Here is an 8,538-nt window from a genome sequence, read left to right on the forward strand (position 1 = left end):
GCTCATTGAAGTACGTACAGGGACATTTAGTTGCTTTTATCTCCATCGTGATTTTTCATGAAGCATTGTTGCATTAATCACTTTTTATTATTTAAGTGTTTTTATGAGTGTTGCAAACGGTGTTGTCGGGAAAATCATGACAGTATGAATTTTCGTCAATTATAGCTACAAATTTGTAAATATAATGTATTGTCTGACTATTCAATACGTACGCAGATATATTAGGAAGACATCTTTTAAAGAAATTCGCGAGAATTGATGAAAAATGCATTTTACATCTAGAAGTTATATTCAATATTTCATTCATTGCACTGTGATTTTAGTGAAAAAACGACAATGAAAGTTTACTTTATTATTTATTTATTGGTCAACAGATTAAGAAAAAAAATCATACATTATTTTACTATATTTGTCCTTTACACAATTAGTAATACACATATTTATTTATAAAACCTTTTGATGTTGTCATTCAAAGGGAAAAGATTGTTATTGTATTGAAGACATACAGTCATTCCAGAGAAGCGCTAACTGTAATTGTGTCGGATGCTACAAAGTATGGGAACGTGAGTACATGTTAAGATACCATGTACTGATAGACTATTGATATTCTTTAACCTTGAGCAGCACAGAATCCATACACACAATAAACCGTGTTCGATATATACCAATCGATGAGGATTTAAAATTAAACTAATATACAATGTAGATGGTTATTTAACTAGTTTTTTTTCATTTTCCGAAAGAATGTATAATATATAGATTGAAGAAGATATGGTTAGAGTGTCATTTAGACAACTCTCCATCAAAGTTTAAATGTGTAAATGTAAAAAGTAAATAAACTCATCATAGATACCAGGACTAAATTTTGTATATACGCCAGACGCGCGTTTCGTCTACAAAAGACTAATCAGTAACGCTCGAATCCAAAAAAGTTAAAATGGCCAAATGAAGTACGAAGTTGAAGAGCATTCAGGACCAAAATTCCTAAAAGCTGTGCCAAATACAGCTAAGGTAACCTATGCCTAAACCATTATAAGCCAAAATACGATCTGCATCACGAAGCCTTGGCTAAAACCAAACTGCCAGCAAGAAGGTTACATCACTTTTAAACAGAAACTTCTGAACACTATCAATTCAAATTTGTTATTGTCATATAAGTTAATTGTAAAAAATTCAAATATCAACAACAAATCATCAAATCATATAATGATAACAATGCAGAAACATGATATTGGTGTGATCGAATGAGTGCAACGATAAGAATGTCTGCAATAAAATGGCATGTTCTGAGCATATCATCAACATTAATTTAATAACAAAAAATAGGAAAAATTATACATGAAGCTTGGAGGGGAATATTAACAACAAGCTATTTCAAAAGTTTTCTTTATATAATGCCACTTATTTTTAAAAAGCCATTGTTGATTGTATTTTTTTTCTTTCAGATCAGTTTTCCAGCTTTGACAATGATAATCAAGTAGAACATTGCATTGCTGTTAAGTGTAAACACGGAAACCTCATACGTAGTTCTGAAATCTGTGCAGAAAATAGATACTCTGTTACGTGTGGTACACACTATTTCGTATTTTTTTCATTCCCTTATTCGAGGTGAAGGTTATGGAGTTGATTTTTGTTTGAACGTCACCGATGAGTCTTTGATAACGATACCCAAAGCTGGCTGGCAATTCTAGTCCTAAGATCGAGGATAAGTGTATCATGCTTATGATTTACACATGTTTAAAGTACCAAATTGATGCAGAACATAATTTTTTGAAAGACTACCACGAGCAATTCATTTATTTTTATGGTACACACCATTCCATACACAGTCTTTTTGTTGAACCTCAGTATGATAAGATAGATATAGGAAGATGTGGTGTAAGTGTCAATGAGACAACTCTCCATCTAAATAACAATTTATAAAAGTAAACCATTTTAGGTCAATGTACGGTCTTCAACGCGGGCCCCAAAATTACAAGTGTTAAATCATTAAAACGGGAAAATCAACGGTCTTATCTATATAAAACACGAGAAATGAGAAACACGTATAAATTACATAAACAAACGACATCTACTGTACATCAGATTGTACAAGAAGCTGTTGATCAAACAATGACTTCAGAACGTCTTGTTTTTAGGTATTGTATTTTAATTTTTCTTTGTATAAGAGAATATACTATAAGTTGTCATTTCGATTCCTGTTGATTTATTCTTTGACGTTGCCTTAAGATTACAATTGATTATTCCACGTTTGTATTTGGCAAACCTTTTAGGAATTGTTCGTCCTCAATGCTCTTCAATTGCGTAATTTATTTGGCCTTTTAAAATTTTTTTGATTCGAGTGTCACTGGTGAGTCTTTTGTAGACGAAATGCGCGTCTGGCGTAAATATAAAATTTTAATCCTGGTATCTATGATGAGTTTATTTGTATTAAATTGCTGATTTATTTTAAAATAATTATTTTACAGATAATGGTGTAGAAATAAAGGATAAATATGAAGACTTCCAGGCAGCAACAGATGCATGTACAAGCCAAGACTCTTTTATTAAGTGGTATTCTGAAAATTACTGTAATACGCATGACCATGATGGATTACAAGAAAAATATTGGACTAGTGGAACACGTCACAATGAAACATTTCGTCTTAGAAAGTCATGTAAGGATTTTTTTCACCATAATGCAGTTTACTTAGTACATGTGCAACTTATCATTCAGGTTTATACAGTGACATAATGAAACAATATATAAGATGGTTTTGTTTTGTCTTTTTTTTCATTTTTTTTTAAATATAGTTAAGGTTCTAATACACAATATATGCTGCACATCCTCGCCAACACGGTACTTTCTATTATTCTCCAAACAAACTTGTTTTATCATCGCAGTAAAAGGATTTTAAGGAAGAGATAACAAAATAAAAGAATAGAAAGCAGATAAGAATATGCAGTTTTGCATATTTCTTTTCTTTTGATTTCCCTTTTTTTGCCAGTTCATTAATGGTCAAATACAATGTATATATTTATTACAGAAAAATCAACCTTGTGAATATGCCGTTGAGAAAACTATATAGCGTTTTGGTGAATGATTGAATCATCGAGGGTTTTTATTGCGTTTTTGATATCGTAATCTGAATTATTCGATATTGCATTCACTCTATGCTTCTGGGTAGATTTGAATGTCATCAGGTCTGGAAAAGACAATGTAACGTTTGTTTTATGATTTGAAAAATTTATAATTTATAGACATCACCAAAGACTTAACACCTTTAGAATGTTACATATTAAAATACGATGATGAAGATTATGATTTTAGTGAAGACGACGAGACGTGTGTAGAAACATTCCCGTTTTTCTGTACATTCGGTAAGTAAAAAGTCATGCTATACTGATGATAATAATGATGATGATGATGATGATGATGATGATGATGATGATGATGATGATGATGATGATGATGATGATGATGATGATGATGATGATGATGATGATGATGATGATGATGATGATGATGATGATGATGATGATGATGATGATGATGATGATGATGATGATGATGATGATGATGATGATGATGATGATGATGATGGAGGAAGAGGAGAAGGAGGAGGAGGGGGACTTTAATCTAACAAATGATGAAAGTGAAAGCAATTCCTTTCATTCATCTTCCTAAAGAAGTATATTAATCCTATGGGACTTAATAGTATTTTTAATGAAAGTTATATCCTACACTATTCCAAAAGGGATGTGAAATATAATCAATACAAATGATACTTATTGGAAATGAATCTAATATGAATTGGCAATATTTTACAGGAGGTAATGAGGACAAAGGCGACATAGTTTCAATTCCAACTGTCATAAAACCGCAACAGAAAAGTGCAAAATCAGACAAAATTGGAAGTAAGTTTTACAGATTTAACGATGCATGCTGTACGTACATATTTGAATTTCGAAACTAAGATACCATGTTTTTCAAAATATTTTTTTCTAAAAGTATCAGCTGCATTTTTATCGATACAAGATTGTACTCCCGCAATTTTTTTCTTTCTTTTTTTCTTGTTTTATACCTTGACCTTTACTCTTTATTGACTAAGAGTGATAACTTCTTATAAGAATATATGACACACGTGGTGATTTTAAATTAATAATTGTTAACATAATATTTTTGTCTCATCGTACAGACATTACTTATATTAGTAAATAAGTGACGATCGACCATTACACTTAGCGAACTTCATTAAAAATGATGCAATAAACAAATACGAGTAATATTAAACCAAGGTTTTAATTTGTATATGTAAACTATAATATACCATGGTACAGTCTGCAACACTGGGCGTTGATTTCCACCGAACAGCAGGCTATACAGGTCATGAAAAATGACTTGTGTAAAACTATTCAAACACGAACACTATCGGTCTAAGCTTTATACAAAAACTAAAATAAGGAAACATGTATGAACCACGTATAAACGACATCAACAAATGACAACCACTTAACAACATGTATCTGACTTAGTACAGGTGCAAACAAATGCAGCAATGTTTCAGAGATAAAGAATGATATTTTAACGATAATTGTATCTATAAACGTGTATATAATTGGGATTCATCTAGATTGTAAATTAATGCTATATCTTATGATATTTATTTGACAGGCATAGCAGCAGGAACCGTGACATCAATTGTTGTTGTAATTGACGTGATGTTAGCCATCTTTTTTATTCATCGAAGAAGGTAGTTCCTTGATTTCAGTGATTCAAATTAATAAGTTTACAAATAAAAATCTTAATATTTAACCGTTCCCACCTAGACTGAATAAAACAATTTTGAAATGAAAAATGTATCAACGCAACGATACGTTAGACATTACAGGCAGACAATTAGTCGTTTGGCCTTGATATGAATAAATAAACACGACACGGATCAGGAATTATATCATTCATGAGATCAATATTACTTAGCCAAATCACTCCAAAATAAATATAGTTGTTGAATGTGTATAGTAGGCCGACACACTTACACACTGAATGACATCGGAATAATATTCTCACAGATTTACACATCAATAGTTACATTGCATATCATGTTTAACTCTTGATTTTGAATAACTGATAACAACTGCGTGGTATACTGATGAAATTTGATGACACGACTGCTCGACGTATCGGTGCTAGTCGTGACAAAGTTAAAACAATACATTTAAACAAACTAAAAGCTTTGTAAAACTCTCATTTACATGATTATAGTATAATATATTGTTTACGAAACCAAAATAAACTAAATGTTACTTTTTTTGGAATACGAAATAAACATTTTGATTTCTTATTTATTGAATAATTATTATTTTACAGACTGTCTAATAAGAAAACTACTTGTCACGAGCCGAATCTTTCGGAAAGCGAGAGAGATGCAGTGGATAGGCATATATACAACAAAACGCCACAACCTGTAGTTCACCATGAAATTGAAGTCAAAAACTTAAGTCCGCACAATGGGAAGTTTGAATGTCCTCAAACTGTAAACAATATTATATACGATTATGCACAGTCTAACTTTACTCCGAAATGGAAAAATGTTAACCAAGTATCAATCAACACCATTCAATCAATCATACAATCCAATCATTTGAACGATAAAGCTGGTCAAACTGAATATGAAATGACGAAAGTACAAAGTATAACAAGGGATTGTTCTGAAGGCGTAATGGCCAAACATTATTGTTTGGCAAAACCAATTTCAAGTAAAACCGAAGAAGAATCCGATCAGTATGCCATTAATAGAGACTATGATCATCTAGATAACATTAAACAGAAAAAGGACCCAGTAACAAAAGTATACGACCACCTACCTACGATAGTAACCGAGGACCCTACTTACGATCACTCAAATCTTAAGATTGTTTTAGACAATGAGGACTATTATGATCATTCTAAGATTGACGGAGCACATGCATGACACAAACGTGGGTGTATCAAGGTTCCTGTGTTTGACTGTCAAGGAGGTCACTTTCTAAAACGGTACAAGTTTCTTACGTACTAGGTTTTGAATTTGAAATGATTTATCAACATAAAATTGTATAAATATGTTTGTTAATTATTTTAAGTGTATAACGAAACAATATGTTTATCTGAAAAATAATTGACACGATAGCGAGGGGACCATAAAAAGAAAAATCACAAGAATACTGAACTCCGAGGAAACTTCAAATCGGAATGTTACTATTCATAACAAACTGTAGGTTAAAACTATAGGCTAGCTAGACAAAAAGACAAATAATATTGAGACACAAAAAATGAAAATTAAGAAACACGATCGTAACCTGCAACCACTGTTTTACTCAAGTGCGCGTTCTCTGATAGACACACTTTCATTGTGTTACTGCTAAGTGTTACAATGATACCCTTTCACGGGAATCCGTGTCTTTCGGAAAGTTGAATTTCAGATTCACTGTAGTTGGAATTGTAACGACTGTCATGCAAATGACACAATTTAGTAGGTATATTAACGGATGTTCTGGACTGATGGCAGTATTGAGTTTTTTAATATACATACAACGTTGGAATCGTTATCTATGATAACTTCAATAGTTGGAAAATAGATTGTTCGTAGTAAAATAATGTTACACAACAAACTATATAAAAAGACGGTAATGTCAATTCCTCAGCTCAAAACCTAATTTTATGTCAGTGTTGTACATAGTTCATAGAGTATACAAGTCAAATTTGTTAAAAAATTATGCGCTTGAGTGAGTTGGATTTATATAGGCATTCTGAGAAAAAAATGAAATAACGCTTAATTTGAATGTAGTTGTGACGTCTAAAACCTTGAACATGTGTTTGTTTTGTTGAATGCTGCAGCTGCATATACTCATTTATAAACTAACTGTTAGGAATGTGTCAGTAAAACATTACAATCAGCACGAACAGCGTGCATTTTGGTTAGTTGGAAGCCTTTTCACGTATAACTGCGCGGTCTTTGTTTCAAACATGCAAAGGCAATTCTTTGTTACAAATCTTTAACGTATAATTTTTATTTTTTTTTTCGAGTTACTGAAAAATCGTTTTTCAGTTAAAGGTCTTTCTTTTTTAAACAGGAAATGCACAAAAGAAAAATTATATAAGACATTGCTTAATGTTTTTATTTACAGACCGAAAAAATCATTTGCAAAAATATTTTGATCTGTTTCCAAATTAAGGTTGTCAATAATGATCTAAACCATGTGAACAGAGAAGGTGTGGGTATAGTGTTACCTCATAAAGCAAACTGTAAGCTCGAATTGCTGCTTTCTTCACAAGTTGTATTATAGAATTCCTGCTAAAATAAAATTTTGGCCCGATTAGGTGACGTTACATCTTATAAAGTTTTTCTAAATTATTTTTACAATGAATTCCGTTCAAGCCGGTACAAGGGGCGTCTTAAACTTGCAGAGTTGTTTTGCTCCGTGTTGAATGCTTCATTTTGACTTTGAGAAGAAGAACAGCAATTCATGTTTTGCTTTTGTGTAGTTTTATTTTTCTGTTGCTTTGCATGTACTCAATTTCTGTCATGGATTGATACGCCATATCCTTTGAATGTTCTCTTTTATTAACGGAGTTTGTTTATCGTGCTCTGTGAGGGCCGTAGAAAGTTTCCCCGTGCTTGATATGTACTCTATTCTGTATAAAGTGGTGTATTTGTTCTTGGGGTATTTCTTTTACGTGTGCCACATCATTCTCTCAATTTTTGTCGAGTTTATATGCTAAACAGAGACGCAAACCACCTATTATTGGTCCGCAATCCTATATACGTTATCAAGTTTTTCTTTCAAAACATTTTACGGAAACGGGGTCAAAAAACCTGTATTTGTACACCAGACTGCACTGGTTATCAGAATTTGAAACCATGAACGTTATATTTAAGAAACAATCTAATGTGTGCCCTTAATGTTATTATTCATTCATACATTTTTGTATTAATCAAAATTATCAGTAAATTGAGTGTTCCACAAGGATTAGTAGTTCTTTACTTTTCATCTGATACCTTAATGGCTCAAATATGTGCTACATAAGAATTACCCTTATGCGTAGAAACTATTTCATTTTAAATATGTACTACTTTCCAGTATGTTTTTTTTTACTGGGACCGCGATTAGGTGGTGTCATCTAACAAAATATATCCAAAGTATTTCTGCAAGGAGTACTTAAGCCGGAGCTAGGGGCCGTTGTATAACTTGCAGAGAGGTGTGATATTTTTGCTCTAGATCTGCGTTGAACAAAAACGGGTTAAGGCCTCACTGTGACTTTGAGATGAAGAACATAAAAAAACCTTTCCTTTGCTTTTTGTTCTTTTTATTTCTGTTTTTCCCTTTTGAATGGTTTTTTTATTAGTATTGTGTTGAGGCCTTTATAGCTTGCTGTTCGGTGTGAGCCAAGGCTCCGTGTTAAAGACCGAATTGACCTAAAAATAAAGGCAACAGATGTTCGAAACTCATAAATCGATTTAGAAAAAAACAAATCCGGGTTACAAACTAAAACTGAGGTAAACGCATCAAATATATAAG

Source organism: Mytilus edulis, chromosome 12 (assembly GCF_963676685.1).
Source record: "Mytilus edulis chromosome 12, xbMytEdul2.2, whole genome shotgun sequence".
In the NCBI taxonomy this organism is placed as follows: domain Eukaryota; kingdom Metazoa; phylum Mollusca; class Bivalvia; order Mytilida; family Mytilidae; genus Mytilus; species Mytilus edulis.